This window comes from Thalassophryne amazonica, chromosome 6, assembly GCF_902500255.1.
Source record: "Thalassophryne amazonica chromosome 6, fThaAma1.1, whole genome shotgun sequence".
NCBI classification, from domain to species: domain Eukaryota; kingdom Metazoa; phylum Chordata; class Actinopteri; order Batrachoidiformes; family Batrachoididae; genus Thalassophryne; species Thalassophryne amazonica.
This window is the reverse complement of record NC_047108.1, coordinates 129083559-129096128: the sequence shown is the minus strand read 5'-3', so window position 1 is coordinate 129096128 and position 12570 is coordinate 129083559. Positions and strand designations below refer to the sequence as shown.

At 47.9% G+C, this 12570-nt stretch overlaps 1 protein-coding gene across 1 annotated transcript in view; it reads right to left on the bottom strand.

Annotated features, from left to right (window-relative positions):
• The window catches only part of vwa5b1 (von Willebrand factor A domain containing 5B1), a 131119-nt gene extending 120459 nt beyond the window's left edge, over positions 1 to 10660 (bottom strand). The window contains exon 1 of the mRNA XM_034173444.1: positions 10332 to 10660. The gene's annotated coding sequence lies outside the window, so the exon portion shown is untranslated. The remainder of the gene's footprint in view (positions 1 to 10331) is intronic.
• Between the last annotated feature and the right edge of the window lie 1910 nt (positions 10661 to 12570).

Genomic DNA, 12570 nt, shown 5'->3' with positions numbered 1-12570 from the left:
CACCATTGTCAGTGCGGGCGCTAGATGGCACCCTTCTTCCACTAATCACACACCAGACACAGCCAGTGACATTGGTGGTGTCTGGGAATCACAGGGAGGAGATTGTGTTTTATGTAACACCTTCTACCTCCCGAGTGATTTTGGGTTTTCCATGGGTGTTAAAACACAATCCCCGGATTGATTGGCTGTCTGGGGTTGTGGTTCAGTGGAGCAAAACCTGCCACCAGGAGTGTTTAGGATCCTCGGTTCCACGCAGTGTGACTGCTAAGGAGGAGGTTTCAGTCCCCCCCAATCTGACGGCGGTGCCGGCCGAGTACCACGACCTTGCTGAAGTCTTCAGCAAGGATCTGGCGCTCACGCTGCCCCCGCACCGTCCGTACGATTGTGCCATTGATTTGATACCGGGCGCTGAGTACCCGTCCAGCAGGCTGTACAACCTCTCACGTCCGGAACGCGAATCAATGGAGACCTACATCCGGGACTCGTTAGCTGCCGGGTTGATCCGGAACTCCACCTCCCCGATGGGTGCTGGTTTCTTTTTTGTGGGCAAAAAGGACGGCGGACTCCGTCCATGCATTGATTACAGAGGGCTGAACGAGATCACGGTTCGCAACCGATACCCGTTACCTCTGTTGGATTCAGTGTTCATGCCCCTGCATGGAGCCCAAATTTTCACGAAATTGGATCTTAGGAATGCTTATCACCTGGTTCGGATCCGGGAGGGAGACGAGTGGAAGACGGCATTTAACACCCCGTTAGGTCACTTTGAGTACCTGGTCATGCCGTTCGGCCTCACCAATGCACCCGCGACGTTCCAAGCATTGGTTAATGACGTCTTGCGGGACTTCCTGCATCGGTTTGTCTTCGTATATCTAGACGATATACTCATCTTTTCTCCGGATCCTGAGACCCATGTCAAGCATGTACGTCAGGTCCTACAGCGGTTGTTGGAGAACCGGCTGTTTGTGAAGGGCGAGAAGTGTGAGTTCCACTGCACTTCTTTGTCCTTCTTGGGGTTCATCATCTCCTCCAACTCCGTCGCCCCTGATCCGGCCAAGGTTGCGGCGGTGAGAGATTGGCCCCAACCAACGAACCATAGGAAACTACAACAGTTCCTCGGTTTTGCAAATTTCTACCGGAGGTTCATCAAGGGCTACAGTCAGGTAGTTAGCCCCCTGACAGCCCTGACCTCCACAAAAGTCCCCTTCACCTGGTCGGATCGGTGCGAAGCCGCGTTTAGGGAGTTGAAACGCCGGTTCTCGACTGCACCGGTTCTGGTGCAGCCCGATCCCAAGCGCCAGTTTGTTGTTAAAGTGGATGCCTCTGACTCAGGGATAGGAGCCGTGCTGTCCCAGAGCGGGGAGTCCGACAAGGTTCTCCATCCTTGTGCCTGCTTTTCCCGCAGGTTGACCCCAGCTGAACGGAACTATGACGTCAGCAATCGGGAACTTCTTGCGGTGAAGGAGGCTCTTGAGGAGTGGAGACACCTGTTGCAGGGAGCATCGGTGCCATTTACAGTTTTCACGGACCATCGGAACCTGGAGTACATCCGGACCGCGGAGCGTCTGAACCCCAGGCAAGCCCACTGGTCGCTGTTCTTCGGACGTTTTGACTTCCGGATCACCTACCGCCCCGGGACAAAGAACCAATGATCTGACGCCCTGTCCCGGGTGCAGGAAGAGGAGGTCAAGACCGAGCTGTCAGACCCCCCTGAAACCATCATCCCCGAGTCCACTGTCGTGGCCGCCCTTACCTGGGACGTGGAGAAGACCATCCGGGAGGCCCTGACACGGAGCCCGGACCCGGGGACAGGTCCGAAGAACAAACTGTACGTCCCACCAGAGGCCAGGGCTGCGGTCCTTGACTTCTGTCACGGTTCCAAGCTCTCCTGTCACCCAGGGGTGCGAAGGACCGTGGCAGTGGTCCGGCAGCGCTTCTGGTGGGCGTCTATGGAAGCCGACGTCCGGGAGTATGTCCAGGCCTGCACCACCTGTGCCAGGGGCAAAGCCGACCATCACAAGGCCCAAGGCCTCCTCCAGCCTCTGCCTGTGCCTCGTCGCCTCTGGTCTCATATCGGCCTGGACTTTGTCACGGGCCTCCCGCCGTCCCAGGGCAACACCACCATCTTAACGATAGTGGACCGGTTCTCCAAGGCGGCCCACTTTGTGGCCCTCCCGAAGCTCCCGACGGCCCAGGAGACTGCAGACCTCCTGGTCCACCACGTCGTGCGTCTGCATGGGATTCCATCAGACATTGTCTCGGATCGTGGTCCTCAGTTCTCCTCCCAGGTCTGGAGGAGTTTCTGCAGGGAACTGGGGGCCACCGTCAGTCTCTCGTCTGGGTACCACCCTCAGACGAACGGGCAGGCAGAGCGGATGAACCAGGAACTGGAGCAGGCCCTCCGCTGCGTGACCTCCACGCACCCGACGGCCTGGAGTGACCATCTGGCCTGGATTGAGTACGCTCATAATAGCCAAGTTTCATCTGCCACCGGCCTCTCCCCGTTTGAGGTGTGTTTGGGGTACCAGCCCCCATTGTTTCCACTGGTGGAGGGAGAGGTCGGGGTGCCCTCAGTCCAGGCCCATCTGAGGAAGTGCCGTCGGGTGTGGCGTACCGCCCGCTCTGCCCTGCTCAGAGCCCGGACGAGGGCTAAGGCCCATGCAGACCGCCGGCGTTCCCCAGCCCCTGCATACCAGCCCGGGCAGGAGGTTTGGCTATCCACAAAGGACATCCCCCTGCAGGTGGAATCCCAGAAGCTCAAGGACAGGTACATAGGACCTTTTGCCATAACCAAAGTCCTCAGTCCAGCCGCAGTGAAGCTGGTAGCTTCAGCTTCACTGCGGATTCATCAAGTGTTCCATACCTCAAGGATCAAACCCTACCACACGTCGACTCTCTGCACCCCCGGACCGGCGCCGCCTCCTGCCCGGATCATAGATGGAGAGCCTGCCTGGACCGTGCGCAGGCTCCTGGATGTCCGTCGAAAGGGCCGGGGGTTCCAGTATCTGGTGGACTGGGAGGGGTATGGACCCAAAGAACGCTCCTGGGTGAAGAGGAGCTTCATCCTGGACCCGGCCCTCCTGGCCGACTTCTACCGGCGGCACCCGGACAAGCCTGGTCGAGAGCCAGGAGGCGCCCATTGAGGGGGGGGGGGGTCCTGTTGTGTGGGCCGCTGAAGAGGAGGTACTGCTGGCCCACCACCACCAGATGGCGCCCTGCTTGGAGTGCGGGCTTCAAGCACGAGAGGGCGCCGGAGCCACTGGGAGTGACAGCTGTCACTCTTCATCAGCACCAGCTGTCACTCAGCCAACTCATCACCATCTCCATAAAGGCCGGACTGCGACTCCACCTCCTCGCCGAGAAATCAACTACCAATCAGGTAATTTTCTCTGCTGAACAAAAACATTGTGTAATAGTCTGAACTTCTTTTGCAGCCGTTATCCTGTGGTGTTTGCCTTATCTGTGGGATTGGCGTTTGGTGTGATCAGCGATGGCTTCGCTTCACACTCCAACCAGATAAGTAGTTAGACAGGAGCTGCATGAGTGTGTGATTGGAGGTGGAGGTTCTCCCTCCTTTACTGAATACAGACTGTGGGATTACTGAGTGTGCGACCTCACACTCATCTGGACTGTCTCTGTTCTCTGCCAGCAGTACCGGGTCTGACTGCTGAAGACAGCGGCCACCTGGGGCGCAGGGCTTGGCGGCTCCGGTGTTCTTCAGCTCTGTTGGCGGTGGAAGCTGTGTGGATCCGGCTTTTCTCTCGCCAGGCGTCTTCTATCGTCGAGCCTGCTCACACGTCACCTGGTGTATGATTGACAGTCACTATATTGTTATTGTCTGTACATCGTTGTGTGATTCACAACATTAAATTGTTACTTTTTGGCTTATCCATTGTCCGTTCATTAACGCCCCCTGTTGTGGGTCTGTGTCACGACACTTTCACAACAAGATGAACTCAAAGATCTAAAACTTCACAAACCAGTCTAAATCTGTGATAGTGAGCACTTCTCCTTTGCTGAGATAATCCATCCCACCTCACAGGTGTGCCATATCAAGATGCTGATTAGACACCATGATTAGTGCACAGGTGTGCCTTAGACTGCCCACAATAAAAGGCCACTCTGAAAGGTGCAGTTTTGTTTTATTGGGGGGTACCAGTCAGTATCTGGTGTGACCACCATTTGCCTCATGCAGTGCAACACATGTCCTTCGCATAGAGTTGATCAGGTTGTCAGTTGTGGCCTGTGAAATGTTGGTCCACTCCTCTTCAATGGCTGTGCAGGAACTGGTACACGCTGTCGTATATGCCGGTCCAGAGCATCCCAAACATGCTCAATGGGTGACATATCCGGTTAATATGCCGGCCATGCAAGAACTGGGACATTTTCATCTTCCAAGAATTGTGTACAGATCCTTGCAACATGGGGCCGTGCATTATCCTGCTGCAACATGAGGTGATGTTCTTGGATGTATGGCACAACAATGGGCCTCAGGATCTCGTCACGGTATCTCTGTGCATTCAAAATGCCATCAATAAAATGCACCTGTGTTCTTCGTCCATAACAGATGCCTGCCCATACCATAACCCCACCGCCACCATGGGCCACTCGATCCACAACACTGACATCAGAAAACCACTCACCCACACGACGCCACACACGCTGTCTGCCATCTGCCCTGGACAGTGTGAACCGGGATTCATCCGTGAAGAGAACACCTCTCCAACATGCCAAACGCCAGCGAATGTGAGCATTTGCCCACTCAAGTCGGTTACGACGACGAACTGGAGTCAGGTCGAGACCCCGATGAGGACGACGAGCATGCAGATGAGCTTCCCTGAGACGGTTTCTGACCGTTTGTGCAGAAATTCTTTGGTCATGCAAACTGATTGTTTCAGCAGCTGTCCGAGTGGCTGGTCTCAGACGATCTTGGAGGTGAACATGCTGAATGTGGAGGTCCTGGACTGGTGTGGTTACACGTGGTCTGTGGTTGTGAGGCTGGTTGGATGTACTGCCAAATTCTCTGAAACGCCTTTGGAGACGGCTTATGGTAGAGAAATGAACATTCAATACACGAGCAACAGCTCTGGTTGACATTCCTGCTGTCAGCATGCCAATTGCACGCTCCCTCAAATCTTGCGACATCTGTGGCATTGTGCTGTGTGATAAAACTGCACCTTTCAGAGTGGCCTTTTATTGTGGGCAGTCTAAGGCACACCTGTGCACTAATCATGGTGTCTAATCAGCATCTTGATATGGCACACCTGTGAGGTGGGATGGATTATCTCAGCAAAGGAGAAGTGCTCACTGTCACAGATTTAGACTGGTTTGTGAACCATATTTGAGGGAAATGGTGATATTGTGTATGTGGAAAAAGTTTTAGATCTTTGAGTTCATCTCATACAAAATGGGAGCAAAACCAAAAGTGTTGCGTTTATATTTTTGTTGAGTGTATATATGTATATACATATATTTGTATATATATGTATATATGCATTATATATGTATGCATAATGCATACATATTTTCCAGCCTAATTTGTACATATTCCAAGTATTCCTCCACCGACAACAAGATGGGGTATCATGAATTAAAAAGTCACCATTATTATTATTATTGTTATCCTCACACTCATCTTAACCCAAATGAAAATGCCTGTTCCTGGATGTTAAATGTGAACTGTACATTGCTCAAATGCATGGACTTTTTTAAGAGCATGCACAAAATATCGCACTTAACTTTTACTATGATATTATACAAAACACATCCTGAGATGTCTTGTGACAGGTTTCACATCAGATGGATCCCCACTGTCCCTGACCGAACTGTCCCCCCTAAAAATCAGTCCGCCTGCCTTCACTGCGCATGTCATTTCTGAGCCTCAGCCGCAGTTCACAGATTATCACTTCGTTTCTGCTTCAAAGTGCCTCCAGTCATCATCTATCTCAGTGACAGATATCTGAAGCTTTTGTACAACAATCATTTCCACCTAAATTCAGCATTATTTCATCATAAAAGACTGGGGAGTGATCAGAGCGCCACAGCAGCACGTCTGACTCTGACGTGCTGCTGTGCCTATGTCATTCCGCAGCATCAGCAGAGATTTACCGATTATCACCTCATTTCTGCTTAAAATGGCTTCATTTCTGCTAAAAACTGACTTTAGAATGATTTAAGAGGTTTTACTTTGTCATCTGATGTAATAATCAATAAATCAATTCAATCAATTTTATTTATATAGCGCCAAATCACAACAAACAGTTGCCCCAAGGCGCTTTATATTGTAAGGCAAGGCCATACAATAATTACGTAAAAACCCCAACGGTCAAAACGACCCCCTGTGAGCAAGCACTTGGCGACAGTGGGAAGGAAAATCTCCCTTTTAACAGGAAGAAACCTCCAGCAGAACCAGGCTCAGGGAGGGACAGTCTTCTGCTGGGACTGGTTGGGGCTGAGGGAGAGAACCAGGAAAAAGACATGCTGTGGAGGGGAGCAGATCACATCACATTATTACCTTTGATCACTTTCGGTGAAGAGAGTAAGACTCAGAGAGTCAGTCTCAGGCATGCTGCTGTGGCCCTGTGATCACCTTCCTGTCTTTTATGATGAAATAATGCTGAATTTAAGTGGAAATGATTGTTGTACAAAAGCTTCAGATATCTGTCGCTGAGATACATGATGTCTGGAGTGCAGTTTGAAACAGAAACAAGGTGATAATCTGTGAATTGCTGCTGATGTTCTGAAATGACATGCGCAGGGAAGGCAGGGCAGACTGATCTTTGGGGGGACCATTCAGTCGGCAACACCACCGCCAAATAAACAAATACATGTCGGGAAGCAAAATTGTGACTGGTGATGGCATAATGCAATCTGCAACCTCACCACTAGATGACACTAAATTCTACACACTGTAGCTTTAAGGTAATGACATTATCCCAATACGTCCAAAATACAGAAAACTTCAGTTAAATCATCACTGATGTGTGATTGCAAAAGAGTGATATTTGTGATTGGATGCAGTATTGTTTCAGGGTTATGTTCCATGGTAATTGGCAGTGACCTGCGGCCAGGATCATTTGCTGTCAAGGTGTGTGTGTGCACTGCATGACCAAAGCACCAGTGAAGTCTTGCTCTGGCGTCTCACTAATTTAGAAGATCTTCACTTAGCCTGGAAAAAGAGTCTGTTGCTCTATAAAAAAGCCCTTCGTAAAGCTAGGACATCTTTCTACTCATCACTAATTGAAGAAAATAAGAACAACCCCAGGTTTCTTTTCAGCACTGTAGCCAGGCTGACAAAGAGTCAGAGCTCTATTGAGCTGAGTATTCCATTAACTTTAACTAGTAATGACTTCATGACTTTCTTTGCTAACAAAATTTTAACTATTAGAGAAAAAATTACTCATAACCATCCCAAAGACGTATCGTTATCTTTGGCTGCTTTTAGTGATGCCGGTATTTGGTTAGACTCTTTCTCTCCGATTGTTCTGTCTGAGTTATTCTCATTAGTTACTTCATCCAAACCATCAACATGTTTATTAGACCCCATTCCTACCAGGCTGCTCAAGGAAGCCCTACCATTATTTAATGCTTCGATCTTAAATATGATCAATCTATCTTTGTTAGTTGGCTATGTACCACAGGCTTTTAAGGTGGCAGTAATTAAACCATTACTTAAAAAGCCATCACTTGACCCAGCTATCTTAGCTAATTATAGGCCAATCTCCAACCTTCCTTTTCTCTCAAAAATTCTTGAAAGGGTAGTTGTAAAACAGCTAACTGATCATCTGCAGAGGAATGGTCTATTTGAAGAGTTTCAGTCAGGTTTTAGAATTCATCATAGTACAGAAACAGCATTAGTGAAGGTTACAAATGATCTTCTTATGGCCTCGGACAGTGGACTCATCTCTGTGCTTGTTCTGTTAGATCTCAGTGCTGCTTTTGATACTGTTGACCATAAAATTTTATTACAGAGATTAGAGCATGCCATAGGTATTAAAGGCACTGCGCTGCGGTGGTTTGAATCATATTTGTCTAATAGATTACAATTTGTTCATGTAAATGGGGAATCTTCTTCACAGACTAAAGTTAATTATGGAGTTCCACAAGGTTCTGTGCTAGGACCAATTTTATTCACTTTATACATGCTTCCCTTAGGCAGTATTATTAGACGGTATTGCTTAAATTTTCATTGTTACGCAGATGATACCCAGCTTTATCTATCCATGAAGCCAGAGGACACACACCAATTAGCTAAACTGCAGGATTGTCTTACAGACATAAAGACATGGATGACCTCTAATTTCCTGCTTTTAAACTCAGATAAAACTGAAGTTATTGTACTTGGCCCCACAAATCTTAGAAACATGGTGTCTAACCAGATCCTTACTCTGGATGGCATTACCCTGACCTCTAGTAATACTGTGAGAAATCTTGGAGTCATTTTTGATCAGGATATGTCATTCAAAGTGCATATTAAACAAATATGTAGGACTGCTTTTTTGCATTTACGCAATATCTCTAAAATCAGAAAGGTCTTGTCTCAGAGTGATGCTGAAAAACTAATTCATGCATTTATTTCCTCTAGGCTGGACTATTGTAATTCATTATTATCAGGTTGTCCTAAAAGTTCCCTAAAAAGCCTTCAGTTAATTCAAAATGCTGCAGCTAGAGTACTGACGGGGACTAGAAGGAGAGAGCATATCTCACCCATATTGGCCTCTCTTCATTGGCTTCCTGTTAATTCTAGAATAGAATTTAAAATTCTTCTTCTTACTTATAAGGTTTTGAATAATCAGGTCCCATCTTATCTTAGGGACCTCGTAGTACCATATTACCCCAATAGAGCGCTTCGCTCTCAGACTGCAGGCTTACTTGTAGTTCCTAGGGTTTGTAAGAGTAGAATGGGAGGCAGAGCCTTCAGCTTTCAGGCTCCTCTCCTGTGGAACCAGCTCCCAATTCAGATCAGGGAGACAGACACCCTCTCTACTTTTAAGATTAGGCTTAAAACTTTCCTTTTTGCTAAAGCTTATAGTTAGGGCTGGATCAGGTGACCCTGAACCATCCCTTAGTTATGCTGCTATAGACGTAGACTGCTGGGGGGTTCCCATGATGCACTGTTTCTTTTTCTTTTTGCTCTGTATGCACCACTCTGCATTTAATCATTAGTGATCGATCTCTGCTCCCCTCCACAGCATGTCTTTTTCCTGGTTCTCTCCCTCAGCCCCAACCAGTCCCAGCAGAAGACTGCCCCTCCCTGAGCCTGGTTCTGCTGGAGGTTTCTTCCTGTTAAAAGGGAGTTTTTCCTTCCCACTGTAGCCAAGTGCTTGCTCACAGGGGGTCGTTTTGACCGTTGGGGTTTTACATAATTATTGTATGGCCTTGCCTTACAATATAAAGCGCCTTGGGGCAACTGTTTGTTGTGATTTGGCGCTATATAAAAAAAATTGATTGATTGATTGATTGAAATGTTCTGGCAAAAGCAATTTCTACAGAGATGGCTGTGCTCCCTTTCCTGATCAGCAACGACTCCAAAGTGGGCTTTAATTTGTGACTCCATCAGTTGTCAGACTACTTCCACAGAAGATGCACGTTCCCACTTCATGCACGCGCAGGCTGCAAGTCTTTGGTCTTTCCCGTAGCCACGTGGGGGATTACGGACACTGCGAGATTATTTATGATGAGGTAAAGGTCAGATTGACGCAATTAAAAACTATTTAGTTGTGGTGTCTCAACAACGCCATCATGTGTCCACTGGACCACATGCTGTGAGAATCAGGCAGCATTAATTTATTTAACTACTGCAATCAACAGTGGCATTGAAGGACAGCTTGACTGCAGAAACATGTGATCAAACACCGGTAATTATAAATTCATCACAAAGTAAAAAAAAAACAAACATTTGGATTAAAGGTGACAGCAATTCAAGAGCAAGTTGATGTCACTCATCTGGCAGTGTGTCTTTTTTTTCTGGCGTTTTCACTGGAATAGTAATCAGAATTAAAAGTGACATTCAGACGTTGCTTGTCTCCTTGTGGCTTCCAGTCACATGAGTCATCGTCACTCCCAGAGGGTTTGTGAAACCCCACCAAAAAAGCAACTTTTTCCATATTCTTTCTGCCACAAGCAGAGAGCAGAACGTGCACGTGCACCTGTTGAAACAATGTGCGTGTAGATATAAAACTGTCCACTATTTTAGATCATGATGCGTCGCCGGCAGGGTTGACCTGAATGAATGGCAGATGTGCACAAAAAGCATCAGCAGCATCAAAGACGGAGCGCAGCGGCCTTAAAATGCACCCGACATAACAGCCGTGTCAGTTTCATTGTCTTACCTTTGATTTGTGTCATGTGGCTGTGCAGCGAGGGGTCTCTCTCTGTCACAGCCCACTTATCTCCAGAAACGACCCCCTCCTTTCCGACCCCTCTCTCACAGCTTCTTTCCTCCTCCGGTCTTTGTGGCGTAGAGGGAATAGGAGCGCTGCCACAGGTGGCACAAACTACAACTGCATCGCCAGTCGAGATGCACAATGTAAGGAAAAGGACAGGCTTGGTCGGATCTTCTGCAGCCGCGGTTCAGTCAACCACAGCAACATGTAGTTATAAAATCGCTTTACTTCTCCTCCTCCTCCTCCTCTTCCTGTGGCTGCAGGAGTTGGAGTGCTCTGCTGAGAGAAAGGGGGGGGGGGGGGGGGCTGAAGAGAGGGAAGGGCAGGCTGAGACTGAGGGTCCAGTTTTGATCAACATCCTCTTTCCCCATCACCTACGCATTGAGAGCAGCATCAGCACCACCCACCCTCTCACCAACTCACTCCAAACCCTGAATTTGATGACGAGAAGAACCAATCAGGTCGCCCTTTATGACGGATCAGAGGGAACGATGCACAATGCAGACACCAGGAGAGGGCTTTGGGAAAGCAGACAGATGGACGTGAGGGATGTGTGTCTGGTTTCTCTCCATAATGTTCCTCTTCCTCTTTCTGATGAACAGGGGAAACCCTTAATGTTTTCAATCCAGACGTGGCTGTTTGGCTGCCTCTGTGTTTTTCCCGATCACTCCTGATAGGATACGTCTGTTTTCTTTGGCAGGTTACCATGACAATTAATATGTGTTCATAAAGTCATTCGCCTCTCGTGAAAATGTACATGTGGTGTGTGCGCGCGTGTGTGTGCGCAGTGTGACTGGTTCTCAGTATCTGCCTTCAAATTGAATTAACCTGTTGTCAATAAAAGGCGCTCTGTGCCACACACGCACGCACGCACGCACGCACGCACACACACACACACACACACACACACACACACACACACCCTTCCCTCCCAACTTCCCTCTCGCTCCTTATACGCCATTCAATACCTCAAACGATCCACTCATGTGCCATGTCAATGTCACTGTCCTGTTTCTGTCACTTCAGGGGACTTTTTCATTGATCGTCTGCACTGTCCTGAAAGGACAGCAAAGCAAACACCTTATTCCCAGCAAAGATTGTGCCAAAAACCCAGTCAAAAGTCTAAAAAATAAATCAGCCACTCATGGGGAAAGAGGTTTTTTGCGATTAAGAGACAATGGAAACAGATTTCTGATGTATCATTACAGCTCCCTGCCATTCATAACATTGTCTATTATGACAGGCAAGGAGGATAATATTAGGATTTTAGGACAATATTAGGATAAAAGGCAGATTGTACAACTTGCTTATACCAACTTACTTAAAGGAAGTCCTATGTAGGTCATGGTGCTGGTGCTTCTCTCCAGATTCCATAGCGTGAAGCGGATGAGAGTCAACAGCTCCCTGTGGACGGGACGTCAGTCCAAAGCATATTACTCCTCCAGCCAAGGACGGTACCCATTTACAGCCGAGTGGACTGAGACAAAGGAGATGAAGTGTTTTGTCCAAGGATACAGACAGGTAGTGTGAATGAGAATTGAACCTAGGTTTACATATTGGCAAGCCAGCTACCTCCCTAAAAGTGACAACAATAAAGAAAAGAAAACTCATCATGGTGCATTACATCCCCCTGTCTGTCTGTACATGCTTCAATTTCAATTGAATTTATTTTCATTTATATGGTGACAAATCACAACAAAGTAAGGTCTAACTTTACTAACCCCCAGAGCAATCACACAGGCGACAGTGGTAAGGAAAAACTCCCTCTGAGGAAGAAACCTCAAGCAGACCAGACTCAAAAGGGTGACCCTGTACTTGGGTCATGCTACCAACACACTGGACAATATGAATATAGAGGAAATTTTGGGAGTCCATGCTAGTGTCCAGGACAGGAGGCCTGCAGAAGAAGACACCACTCCCATCTCTGGATGGAGCCGCACCTCAAACAGAGAAAAAAAAAAAAACAGAATCAGGCATCAGAAAGACAAGAAATACAGTATAATTTGTCAGCATTAAGCAACAAGAAAAACAGAATAAATACTAAGGTGATCGCCGGCCACTAGCCCTAAACTTCACTAAAAGACCCAGAATTTAGGTAAAGTTGAGGCCGCGGCACGCTCCAATTACTAATAAAATGAACTAAAAGAGTAAAAAGCATAGTAACATACTATGTCAGTATGTTAGC